The sequence below is a fragment of the Hippocampus bargibanti genome, linkage group LG14 (genome assembly GCF_051943395.1).
Source record: "Hippocampus bargibanti isolate YZ-2025 linkage group LG14, ASM5194339v1, whole genome shotgun sequence".
NCBI lineage: Eukaryota > Metazoa > Chordata > Actinopteri > Syngnathiformes > Syngnathidae > Hippocampus > Hippocampus bargibanti.
In genome coordinates this window covers 10280883-10294586 of record NC_142747.1, presented here as the reverse complement: position 1 = coordinate 10294586, position 13704 = coordinate 10280883, and the positions used below count along the sequence as shown (strand labels likewise).

At 41.9% G+C, this 13704-nt stretch overlaps 1 long non-coding RNA gene and 1 pseudogene across 3 annotated transcripts in view; one reads left to right on the top strand and one right to left on the bottom strand.

The window, feature by feature from the left end:
- LOC148888253 (uncharacterized) overlaps nt 1-8725 on the bottom strand; it is an 8901-nt gene extending 176 nt beyond the window's left edge. The window contains exons 1-4 of one of the 2 annotated variants that reach the window (XR_016117221.1): nt 8563-8725; nt 7877-8052; nt 320-941; nt 1-27 (exon numbers count right to left, since the gene is read on the bottom strand). The exon at nt 1-27 is cut by the window's left edge and continues 176 nt beyond it. This is a non-coding gene — a long non-coding RNA (uncharacterized LOC148888253). The remainder of the gene's footprint in view (nt 28-319; nt 942-7876; nt 8053-8562) is intronic. The other variant, XR_016117220.1, reaches the window with a different exon arrangement.
- A 325-nt stretch (nt 8726-9050) lies between these two features.
- Nucleotides 9051-13439, top strand: LOC148888252 (uncharacterized; annotated as a pseudogene). Its single transcript, XR_016117216.1, has 4 exons — nt 9051-9729; nt 10236-10301; nt 12580-12807; nt 13252-13439. The product of XR_016117216.1 is annotated as an uncharacterized LOC148888252 (transcript).
- Nucleotides 13440-13704: the final 265 nt, after the last annotated feature.

The window sequence follows — 13704 nt, the reverse complement described above, 5'->3', positions numbered from 1 at the left end:
CATGATGAACCGGTTGCCAGCCAATCGCTGGGCACACAGAGACAGACATATATTCACATTAACACCTGCATTTCGAAATTGTAAATTAAGTAAAAGAAAATTCAGTATTGTTAGATTTTATTTCCACAGTTTACAGATCAGTTAATTTGTTTAATTGGCAAGCTGAAGCAAACGGAGTCCTCTCATGCATTCATATATCTGTGATCGTTTAAGCAAGCCTGAATTCCGCTGAGCTCTTTCAGCAGTGTATTTTCCAATCTAGGTAAAGTAGTTGTACAAGTAGTATATTTAAATTCAAAGTGAAGGTAGCTTGACCTACTTGCACAGCCAAGGCGTTCAAACATGTTGACTGTTTCCATGGCAACCACTTCCGATCCAGCTGCGTCCAGAAGATGGCAGCATCGATGAGGTTTCTTCCCGGAACGTTTCCATGATGTGTCAAAATTCCCAGACGTCACACTGACAGTCACAATGACGCTACCATATTTAGCACCTCGTTTATAATTAGAGCTCAGCACATGGAAGAATAAATTTAGAAGTGTGCTGAGTCAAACTGGACTCGGTTCACATGGTCACCAAGAGTGAGCAGACAGAGAAGCGAGTTCAACTTTCAAAAGCCTGAAGTCAATCACGACTCCTAAAATTACACACAAATAAAAATATAAGCAACTCGATAGAGGAAAAAAGGCTCATCCTTTATTCAAGATGAGGCTTTGCAGAAAAGATGCATTTTCAATGTCATATGATGAACAACGAATAGCGAGATGTAGGATAGCCATAGAGAGCAATAGAAGATGACAAAGCCCTCGGGAGATAATGAGAGAGTAAAGGTCCGCCTGGAAAGGATTGGTATTCTCTGACAGCCCGCCTGCTGCTTGCTGGCCTCCATTTCGAGCTTCATGGTCAGGCAACCCCGTATCTTGGCCAAAATACTCTGGAAACTGCACAAGAAGAGAATGGCACGTTGAAATAATCAGTAAACCATCACTAGCAGAGACTCGAAATGAAAATAAAGACATTGAAAGGAAAAGATTCTGCTTTCTCATTTATTTTAGATTGGATTAGGCTTTATTAGTCGTGCAGTGGACACATTTACATTTCACAGCAGCAAAGTTGTGAAAGGAAGAGGAAAGGAAAGGAAAGGAAAGGAAAGAAAAGGAAGAAGTAGAAAAACAAAATACAGTAGATGCTGCTGCAAAGGCATCCGCTCTGGGGGCGCCATCTAGAAGTCCACACAACAAAAAATTCAATAACAAATAATGTGACACAACACAAAAGACACAGACAGTCTTTAATCTTTCACACTCTCTGCACCCTCTTTGTTGCATGAAGCAGTATTTGATGAAAGAGGAGAGGATAAAAGCTTCCTTTTCACCAGTGGATCAGGGACGTCATGGTGAAATGTGCACGTCTGCTACAAGCTAAATGTTGAAAGCAAACAAAGCTGTAACATGTGTTGATGGAAAGATTGTGTCATATCTCTTGTCCCATGTAAATTCACTTCAATTCCAAGCCATGATACTTCCACATACACATCGGCGCTCTGCGTTGACGCTCCTTTCTTCTCATCGCGGGCTCCTCTAGCCATGCATCCATCCAGCCGCAGACTGTCTAACAGCACTGACCTTTCCGCTGAACAAAGTGGGGCTGTGAAAATGACGCCCATGCCAGGCGCAAAAAAAGCACAATTGCCCCACAACTGTCCAGCAATGACAGTCAAATGGTACCGACATTCCTCTAAATCAAAAATGGTGCTACATATCCATGCCGCCCGAAAGGCGCAGCCGCTTAGGGCAGTCTCCTCCTTGATGAATGTCACGGCCAAAAATGCTAAAAACAATCCGTATCCGTTTTGCAAATTTCCATATTGTGGGACAAATAAAGGTTTTCTGATTCTGATTCTGATTCCACATGGTAAACAACAACACGAAGTGACAAAAGAAAACACAACAACGACAACAAAAGCAAGGCTCATGAGAGCACTTTCTGACGGCTGCCGACTCGGGTGCCATCTTGGACTTCAATTTTATATGTTTCTTGTATTTACAACCGCTTCTTCCATTTACAGTATTCTTGACAGTCATTTTATGTATATGTGCGTGCACACAGGGTATATATCCATATTTGAGCGTCTGGCTGCCACTGCTCACCCACAGAAAAACTTATCCTGTGACTGTAAAGTGACCTTGAGAGTTTTGAAAGGCGCTTATAAATGAAATGTATTATTATTGTTATTCTTTGATTTTAATACCGAAGCAGTTGTGTATAGTCATTTGGTTTGTCATGTTCCACTGGATATTTTAGTTTTAGCTAACTCAAGTTTAGCCTAAAGGAAAGGGTGGTTCTCTGCAAGGAACCTTGAATCATCAAAACAAGAGGACATGCATGCACATGCACAAAGCCAGGAAAACACCGATTTAAGCTCACCAATGCTCACGCACACACTTCATACCTTAACTACAATAGAATAACCACAAAGAGAGCGCATCCCGCCCTTCCCCCTACCCTTACTTCTTCATTGTTTGATCTTATATTCCTCACACAACCAATGGGGTAAAAAAAACAGCTCAGCAACTTGTGGACACACCAGGTTTGAAGAATGGCCACACCTTGGACGCAATGTAACAGTTGAGGAATTTGCTTCAGGCAAGCCGCGAATGCTCCCAGCCTGACTTGAGACTCCATACGTCACTGGGAAATGGTCCAGTGGAGATACACAAGTTGATGAAAACTACAGAGAGCAGGATTTCTGTCTTTTGTTGTCTTTAGTGTTGATTGTTTTTTCACGTGCTCGAAGTCTGTGAAACAGTTTCAAATTAGTTTGGGACTTTGAAGTGTAACAAATGTGGGTGGACATCTTTTGGAAGTAGGTTTTCTTTCTTTTACTGCTTCATACATCAAAGAGGGTGCAGAAAGTGCTTCAAATTGAATGACTCTCTTTGTCTTTTGTGTTGTGTCACGTCGTTTGTTATTTACTGTTTTGTTTTTTGTTTTTTGTTTTACTTCAAAATGGCGCCGCGAGAGTGGCTGCCTTTACAGCAGGTCCTGTATTTCGTTTTTCTACTTATTCCTTTCCTTTGGATTCGGTTGGATTTGCCTTTATTAGTCTCGCAGTGGAGACATTTACATTTAACAGCAGCAAAGTGATGAAAGGAATGAAAGTAGAAAAACAAAATACATGAGCTTTCCTCCTGAAATGTAAACTTCTCCACTGCAAGACTAATAAAGGCTAATCCAATCCAATCAAAAAAAAATACTTAAAAGAGATTTTTTTTCTCCCTAAAAAATAGTATTATTATTATTATTATTATTATTATTATTATTATTATTATTATTATTATTATTATTATTATTATTATTATTATTATTATTACAAACGTTTTGCTCCTCCATTTGTGCCAGCAGTGTCAGACTTGTATGTTGGATGTCAAGTCACGAGTGTCCGTGTCACATGACACGGACCGACACATTGTCACTTGGTAATTGAAGTATACGCAACCCAAACCTAGTCACGTGTTGCAGTCAGCTGGATTCTTTCCCTCCAGTCCAAACCAGAACATTATGTAAGTAAGTATATTGATTTTTAGAGTGAGCTTTGGAAAACTTAGTGGCAGTCGGGGCTGAGGTCTCATGCTGGCCTGCCTGCCTCATGCATGCCGTATGGTGTCACAGCATAAAAACCACACAGAGGACAGCGCACACGTGCTTGGTCATAAAAAGTGCAATTGGTTTTTGTGCTGGTGCACGCCTACTTGATGGTACCGTCGTGGAATTTGTATCCACGTCTTCTGTGCGCCTGATAATTTAGTGGGAGATAAAATAGTGGATCAATTTTTAGATCAGCTAAAAGCAGATATGAGTTGCAATGAAGGTGATGTCGCGTGTTTTCAGTGGATTTAATTGAGTTGCAGGCAAATACATTTGAAAAATAATGTTTCCTTTCTGAGAGGGAAAAGCATAAGAAGAATGTGGATGTATTCCGCCATCGTTGAACAAAAAACTTTAAATCCCAAGTGTTGTGGTTACAACAAAGCTACAATATGAATGTGCCCACAAGCGGAGTGCATTGATTGATATTCACTCCATCACACCTGTCTCTGATTGGCCATCCTTTATTAGGTGTTGTTTTTTTCTTACACATCAAATTACAGGTAGAATAAAAGAGATCACAGATCATTTTATTGATGAACAATTGTCATTTTTAACATTTTGACTGTTTGTTTGTTTGTAACTGCAAACTGTTGCAGGTCACTTATTGCAGGTCCTCCAAAAATTGGAAAATGCAAACATTTGGCTTGAACGAATTGACAAAACTCTGCACCATGAATGCCGAGAGACTGAGAGATTCTGTGAGTGGTTATTTCCAGCGTTTGTCACAAACACGTCTTTGGTAAGTGTCACTTATCAGAGTGATGTCATCACTTTCAGCCACCACAGTTGCTCACTATCATTTGGCTTCAAAATAATATCCCTATTCGTGTTTTATTGTTGTCACTTTTTATGAAATGAAAGGTTCTTCTCTATTAGTGTCATCATTACAGCTTTATTTTTGGGGGATGAGACAAACAAAAGTATTTGGAGATACTGGAGGTTTATTTGGGCTGTATTAGGATAACTGGCTTCTTTTCCACCAACAGCTGATTTTGAAGGAATGAGTGCAGCTGTCTTAACACATTTGACACAATTATGAAACAGCTGGGTGTGAATCACATGGATCAATGAGGAAATTGCGGCGATGCTTTTTTAGCCGAGCAAAAGAAATGTGCAGGTTCAAATGAGAGTAATTCCTGGCAAATAATATCACAATGTAGGGAGGTGATTTGAACCACAGGCAGCAGTTACTGATCACTGAGAAACATAATTGAACTTTGGACCCTTATACAATCTGCTGTGAACAAAATGATACCTTTATCTGCAATTGTCACGACGGATCCAGATGGCCTTCATAAACACTCCTTCACTAAGGAGCATGACCACAATCGCTGTACATTGTGCAATCACAGTGCAAATGGGTAATTAGAGATGTAAAAATTGAATTACTGTATTTTCTGGTGTAGAAGGTGCACCAAAAAGTCTTGATATTCTTCAAAAATAGACCCTGAGCCTTATACACAGGTGCGCCTTATACGTGAAGTAATATTGAGCCACAGCAGGTCTCGCAACGACTATCAGCAGCCACGACTCCATTTCCCCCGTATAAGAAGTCGTGTGTAACCCCAGCCTCTACTGTAGCGCATTATAATGTGGTGTGCCTTATATTTGGAAAACTGATATATATTATATTTGGGAAAACCTTTTTTTCATTCATTGAAGGTGCGTATCATAGTCCGGTCCACCTTATATATGGAAAAAGTTTGAAAATACACCATTCATTGGGCGTGTGCCTGATACTCCGGTGCGCCTTATACACTGGAAAATACAGAAGCTCTACAGCAGTGGTGGAGCTAGACTTTTTTTTTTTTGCTTGGGGTGGCCAAGGCTATCTCAGAGGGATGGCAAAATAAAAACTTGGTCAAGTTTGTTAGCTTGTGTTTTTCTTCATTTTATCTTGCCACTAGTTGCATTGCAGGACAATATTGCAGTCTTAGCTCATTCACTGTCATCCACAAATTTATTCAGGAATTAAAAATATGACGTAGAGTGCCATTCCCGAATTTGTTCGGGTTTTGTTTTTTCATGCTTAGGTGCCGATAAAGCAAGGTTAGCGCTTTGTTTAGGCTTCAGCTGTTGTCAAAATGCTATATAAACCAACATGTATGTATTGCATTGTATTTTCGACAGCCACCCTCACTCAAGCCCATATAACTCCAGACCCATATAGCTTAGGAATTAACCATTTTTTTCCGATGAAAGAAGAAAGTCTAAGGTTTCTAAGGCTGTATTGAATGTAATCCTAATACTCAATATTCTGTGGGTCCTGGAATTCAAGTTACAATGGCAAAAACCCTGACACCGGAGTAGACACATTTTTGCACGTGTGGCAGTGAATGAGTTAAATAAAGCAAATGCACCTTCCTCCATGATTACTGAAGTGAAAAAATAAAATGTGACTGTTACACCTGGATGGAAACATGGAGGCTTTGATTCTTATTCAATGTGAAGCTACTATACTTTAACAGTAAAAATACAACTAGTCTGTGTTCTAAGTAAAATAAGGTGAAAAAATGGGCGTAGTTCTGCACAACTGCAGCGCTGGCATAATCAGGCTGAGAACCAGCCAAGACAACATACTTGAGATGATTTGTCCAAGATGGAGAGAGTGCGTGTTTGACTTTAATTTTTACATTTTCCTCAACTGCTTTTTTTAAAGGCCAGCTAAATGCATGCTACCCCTTTAAATTGCAAAGTGTCATCTCACACGCAACTTTGCTGAGTCATTGGGTTCAAGGCTTCTTTTGTAACCTCGACCGAGCATGGCTCCTCATTGGCTTTGGTCTCGACACTCCGCATAACCTGGTTGGCTGCCAGCACGACAAATCACTTTCTTTTGACCATGGGATTTCTTTAAAGGGACACGGGCAGCTCCCTTGACTCCCCTTTGGCCAATTTCTCTTGGTTGGCGATTGGACTGAGTGAACCACAATCAAACAGTTTATGAACAATTCTTCTCCTGTCACGTTCTGCTTGACACCCATTGTTGTGGTTGGGACTTCTTATGGATTAAATATTGCACAAAAACCACCACATACACAGACAACACCCATGCACAAAGACATTAGATCTTGTAGGGTAGTTTGACATCATTTAAAGCACCCGCATAGTACATACAGTGAGAGGCTAATATGAGGCATGCTTCCTATTAGTTGTACTGCGAGCATTTTGCTCAGAATTAGCGGTACACCCCCCCCCCCCCCCTCCAATGGGTTGAAATTACTGGATACAGAGAACACATCTCCGCCCTGTTTGATCCTGGATAAAAGAACTATCTCAGATGGATTAGAATGCCGTAATGCAGAAGGAAGTATTGTTTCCCCGAATGACATGTGCTTGTGGCGCATTCCTGACCAGCTTTATGAATGCGTCAACATAAATCGGGGCAAGGGATACAAGCTGTGTCACTGTGCTGAGTCTGCATTGTGTAACTTCATATTACAGCAAGAATGTTGATAGGCTGTTACCTTTGATCCACATAACTTGACTGCTCTGTGCCCCTGCCAGTGGAACGGCTGCTACGGTACAGTTCAAAGTGCGTTACTTATTGTGTATTTAGACTGCAAGAGTTTGATGGCCCCTTCTCTCAGAACCTTCGCTGTGATGTAAAGATACAGTGAACTGTACAGTGTGTTTGTAATTCAAGTCATGGAAAGTATTCAATTGCCACAATGTAAACTAATAATCATAAATACATCCATCTATTTCAACACTGCTTATCTTGAACAGGTCAGAGCCTATCCCAGCTGACTTTGGGCGGAAAGCAGACAACATCCAGAACTAGTTGTCAATCAGTCATTGGCCACATAGGCCATTTACACCAAGTTAACCTGTTTTAATGGAAGTTCCTTTTCACCTGTACAAATATGATTGTTTTCTGTTTTGTCTAAATGTAAAATTCTGAACCTAAACCAGACCATGTTGGAAAAAAGAGAGATAATCGACAGCACAGTTTCGGGTTGGCTCACGTCGAGTCCTCTCAGCAGTTTGCTTAACCTGTGCCATTTGCGTAACCTATGCACTGTGAACAAAACGTGCTTCAGGTTCACTTCTAGTCATGACATTTCATGTGGACTGGAACAGAGAGAGAGCAGTAAAATAAGAGGTATGAAATAAACACTAATACTGTGAGGGTGGTGGAATTGTCAAACATGCACATAAAAAGTTGTTCTCCTCTGCATCCCATACGTATGCAAAAACTAGGAGGAAAATTTGAACATTTTACCACATTACGTCTGTGTAAGCTCTCAGTCGTACAGGAGTGGTCCATCGATGAGAAGGTTTCTTCAGCCGTCATCTGTACTTTTTGAAGGTGTCGGACGTTTCGCCTCCTATCCAAGAGGCTTCGTCAGCGAACTTTAGTGGGATGATTTTACCACATTCAAATTATGCCCAAGAACCCTGGTGGAAAAGCCTTTTGGAAATTAACTCCTTGATATCTCACTTGAAATACCCACCTTCCTTTTCCCATCAGTAAAAGAAGAGTAATACTGTATGTATGTAATTCAGTGGTGACTGGATACCAATGGGACTCTTGTTTCCCAATAACGTTGTAGATAAGTGCAGCCTTTGATGGCATTGGCACTTTCAGTGCTTTTCTTGGTTGGTTTGACTACATCTGTAGTTTTAAAATAAGAAAAAAACGTTGACATTAATCTCATAGACATCTATCCATGAAGTTTTTTTGATCTGCTTTATCCTCGAAAGGGTTGCAGCCACTGCTGTAACTGTATTTAGCTCGATTCTTAAATGCATATTTTTCCCATACAATGGATGCACTATTTGGTGACATCATCCGCCTATGTTCATGCTCCACACAAGCTATTTGTTATGCATTAGTCACTTTGTTTTTGTCCTCTCACATTTTTACATGTTGTTCTTCGCGAGTATGTACAGTACATAATGTCCAACCTTTTGTGTGGATCTGCATAAAGACCTCCTCCTCATGGACCCCAACCCAGCAGACCACCCAATAGGAGCCCACACCAAATAAGAGCACCGCCCCCACTCCTCAATTATCATAGGATTTTTTTGTTACAGTACGTAGTGGACTGCCACACAAGACAAGCGCTAAAATCTGTCTGCAGGCTGGTCTGTGGAAAAGTTCCTAAATTTCACACGACAAATCCTGCAATTCAATCGGTCTGATATGGAGGGTCCGCCTTTGGGCGGAAGCAATCCAATTGGTCCTTAGATATAAAGCCCGCCTTGTTTCTGACAGTGGTGTACACTGTCATTGGTCAATACGCTTGCCCGTCATGAAACGCTTTGTGAGGGCGTGTGCAATTTATTCTCCTACTCTCTTCGCGATTGGTCGACGGGCGTTGACTGCGTCACTAGCCGACCAGCTGATCGGGCAGAGAAGCCGGTTTGAAGAGAAGAGTTGGACGGAGGGAGAGACCGGGGAGGGAAGTTCCGAGGAGCAGCGAAGGAGCACGGGGTGTGACCGGTCAACGGGATACTCTGCTTTAGCCTCTCTTAAAAAATAAATATATGTATCCATATTCTATATTCGTTGATCGCGGGCAAAAGTCACTGCTCAGTGGTCGACACGCAGTGTCAGCCGCGGAGAACTTGTGAGCTCTTAGCCTCGTCGAACGCTCCGAAATTCAGAGAGAGTTTAAGGTGTGGCTTTCAGGCATCTGCGTTGGATAAGATTAGCAAACCAAATATTGGTCGTGGAAGCCTGACCGGCCAGTGTTGGGCACTCCCCTTCTGGTCTTCAAGCCGATGCGTTTAGATGTGTTCGGTCATTTTCTTGAACATCTTACATAACCAAACGTCTTGGCCACCTTGAACGTCGCGCTTCTTGTCGACCTGAAACCCGCCTAGCAGTCTGAATAAATACCACACAGAACGGTGGCTTGATGCTTTCGTTTGCTCGCATGGGCTTTAACAAGGCCTCCCGAATGTAACGGACGTGGCAACTTTACAGTAGACAGCCGCCACAGGCCAACTGGGCGTGGGGTGGAACCGGCCCGAACAGTCCGGAATCTTTCTCCCATATGCGCTGCGCATATTCTCTGTCAGAATCGTGCTCCAAAGTGACGCAGTGGAACCGATGGATTTTACCTCAAAGTAAGTGTGCAAATCCCTTTTGATAACTTTTAAGTGAACGATAGTGATTCAATGGCTGCCTAACGTATTTTGTCGATATGTTATCACTCGAGTGTTTCGGGGTCGTGTACATTTCACATTTTAAATGTGTTATTTGGTCTAAATAAGTGCGAGGGTGTCCCTGAAAAAAACGTCTGGGTGGAGGATGAAGCTAAAGCCTCAAGAGTTGCCTCTGAAGCAGTTGTCATTGAAGTGAAAGGTGACGCGATCCAGCTTGATTATAAATACGTAGATAAACAGATTGACATTGCAGAGTCCAATTAAGATAAGGTTTTAGTCAAATAAGGAACATTGGGTGACTTCTTCAAGGCCCCACCCTTTTCAGTTCAACATGGATGTGAAGAGTTGCCCCTCCTCCACCTCCTCAGTCATTTATTTCCCCTTTCAAACTTGCCTTTTGCCCCCCCCCAGCTCATATGTCCAGGTACCCACTGTATAGACACTCTTTTGTCACTCTATTGTCAAAGACCGTTTTGAATTTTCACCACAAGACCAGGATCTACTTCAGGAGCCTACAAGGTGATGGATGAAAGGTGAGGCAATTTTCGATGATTCTGTCTATTATTTTGCCATTGTACCGATATTTTTTCCAACTGCAGCACAATTGCGTCATTTCCATATTTCTTTTTTTGTGCGTCATCCATTGCTATTTTGCATGCCAGTGCTGATCAACCTGTTGCAGTGTGAGTTATGCAATGACCCCTGCCCTCCATTACTGGCTGCATTTATATGGTCCTATCAGTGGTTCGGAGCCTCTGATATGTGCTAGTCCGTGATTTTGAAGGCAGACATATTAATGGGTTAACGCTGTTCCAGCCATCAACATCCTTTCCCACCTGCACTCAGCATGCCCGCCCTTAAATGGTGTTGACTTTGTCATTTAATAACCTCCACTGATAAATTGATCTCTTCTGTTCAACTGTTTATGCCAACTACAAGTAAAATGCCTTCAGGGTACATGATGCTCTAGCCATTGCCCATCACTTATTAAAACCACGAATGGCCTTTCTCTGTCACCACTTGTTGACTGTGAAAATAAAATTTTAAAAGGTGCCCTTGCGCAATTGGGATCTATGCAAAGTATTGTGGCGGACATTTTTGAGGACTATTAGTGTTAATAGCGTTCCAATCTCAGCAGTTGTGTTCTGTGTGGGAGGTTCAGTGTTGTAACTAGCATTGCACAAAAGGTTGGACTCGGGTTACAGTGACACATTTTCAGCGGAAGAGTACTGAAAAATTGCAATCTCGTTCATTGTTTGTCGGACAATTATGTGCGTGATTCTTTACCAGCCATTCACATTGTTGGAGTGAATTCAGTCACGCTTCCACCTCACCTTCCTATCTTACCAACTAGTTGATGTGCGAGTTGTTTCTTGTCTGTTATTGCTATTTAGCTGCAGTACCGATTCATGCATGTATTTCTGGTTGCTCATTGTCCGGGTTGAGTGAACGCTGGCGCATGTGGCTGCCGCTGCTCACCCACAGAAAAAAACGATCCTGTGACTGTAAAGTGACCTTGAGAGTTTTGAAAGGCGCTTACAAATGAAATGTATTATTATTATTATTATTATTGTTGTGTTACTTGCATGGCTGGATGTGATTAATACTGTCGTCCAGTAGTGACGTCCAGTGAGCCACTCCCTAGACGCACATTCTCACTCATTACAGTGGAATTATGTTATGCATATTAATTGAAATCCTCCCACCATTGTAAGAATTATTTTTTCAAGTATGACGTGTGTGTATTGGTCAGCAAATTGGAAAAAGATTGAGTCAGACCATTGGCCTGAACTCATCCAAATTGCCCACAGTGATTTGGAACCGAAATGTCCACCGTCAGCATTGCTGACGCTTAACACAACCAATGAACATAAAAGTGTGTCAATTGCTGAGTCACTTTTTCTTTTCCAAGTGATGGACAAGCCCCATGGAAGGATTCGGTGTACGTACCCGCGAATTGAGGTTGACCATTATCGACATAGCACCAGACCTGCGGTGGAAATGCGGTAGCTGCAGTGAGGCTGCACATTTGGGATGACCACGCCCCAATGGCGCTATCGGATGACTAAAGCTGCTATCTTGAATTTGCTTTTGATACATTGGACTGGATTTCATATCACGGAAGAGACATTCTGACCATGGCAGTGTAATTTTTGACTGCTGTATATTGCACTGCAAAATGGAAGGCATCAGACCACTTCTTGAGGCTTAACCAAGCAAATGGATGAGAAAAGCCTTCTGTGCCCTCACTTTTTTTAAACACTCTGGTGCTCCATTATTAGTGAACTGTCTTGCATAAATATACGTACGTATATGTATTCCAGCTGTCCCAGAAATTAGACTTTAGGGTAAGCCCATTACAACTGCTTTCTTCTCAGTGAAACATTCCACTGTCCCATTCCATCTCTGTGTTTTTTTAAACAGGTAAGTGTGTAATGAACCATTAGCACTGTCAAAGATGCTCCTGTTTGCTGGCCTAATGAGAACTTTTTGATCAGTTATCATTTGTCAATGCGCGCACTTAAACCGACGCTTTATTGCAAATAAGACGTTTTTTTTTTTTGTGGTTCACAGTGTTGTACAGAGTGTAAATTATATTCAAACGGGTGACAGTATTAGAATTTTTAGCAAGTCCGAATTCTGCTCAAAAGGTAGTTTCATATCCTCGTGTTTGTACAATAGGTCTTATTGGATCCACTGTTCATATTCCCGTTAGCGCCTACGGGTAATCTTTGGGTGTAGCCAACCCTGCATTTGTTCTTTTATAGCACCTAACATAAACTTTACCATTCTGCTCTTTTGTACTTCCAGAGAGGAGTCTGTTTCCACTGCCTAACGCCTTCAGCAGAATGCCCACTCTGCAGTGAAATTCCAGTCTGGCCTTTTGGATGTCCGTGGGAATCATCCTGGTTCCACGTTACTCAAGTGAGCAGGACCAGATCTATCATAAAGCAATCAAACGCCCATGCATCACCAGTCAAACCAACGTGAAGACAATAGTGAGGTACCACTCTTGCAAGGTTTCAATGATTCATCAAAATTGACCGCCATTGATTTGTATGTATCCTGGGTGTCGGGATTTATTCAATTAATGACATACCGGTTTCATTTTTCACAGTTTTTTTGAATGAACAGATAACAAATGAAGGCTGTTGTGCCAAATGTGTGTGTGCGTGTGTGTGTGTGTGCGCGCGTGTGTGTGTGTGTGTGTGTGTGTGTGTGTGTGTGTGTGTGTGTGTGTGTGTGTGTGTGTGTGTGTGTGTGTGTGTGTGTGTGTGTGTGTGTGTGTGTGTGCACGCACCTTTTTAAAGATGGACAGGGATACTTCTTCAGTCAGAGTCTGCACAACTTTCCACCTATATACGTTTAGACCTAAATAAACCAATAAGGATAGGCTCAATTCAGGATGTAATTGTGGCTCTTAATTTATGAGACTTTAGCAAGATTTAGTTTCTGCTGGCATCGTATGAGCCACATATAAAGATTATTTTAGGCTGCAGCACACACCGCTTTGGCTTGGTGTGTGTGCAGAGCCAGCGGTGAGGAGCACTGGGCCTCTCGGCAGACGAGTCGGAATGCGGACCATATGTAGCAGGCATCCCAAGAATGCAACTTGGCCTTGCTCAACTGACCAACCTAAAGATGCACAGAGCTGAGGTGCACAAGGAGAAGAGAAAGTTAGAAGATAATGTCAAGAAATGTAATAACATTCTTATTGGGAGTGGCAGGGTGGGATGGCCTCGTGGTACAAAAATTGTTGATAAAGGGAAAAATAATCGGATTTAGATTGATGACAAAGGCTCCCAATCAAGATCCTACTCACCCCGAATCGTGCGTTGGGTACAAATGTACAATCAAATGAGATGATATGCAAATAGTGTGGGCATGCATGCGTCATCACACGCCTTGACCAAGTGATTAGTGGTTAATTCATAC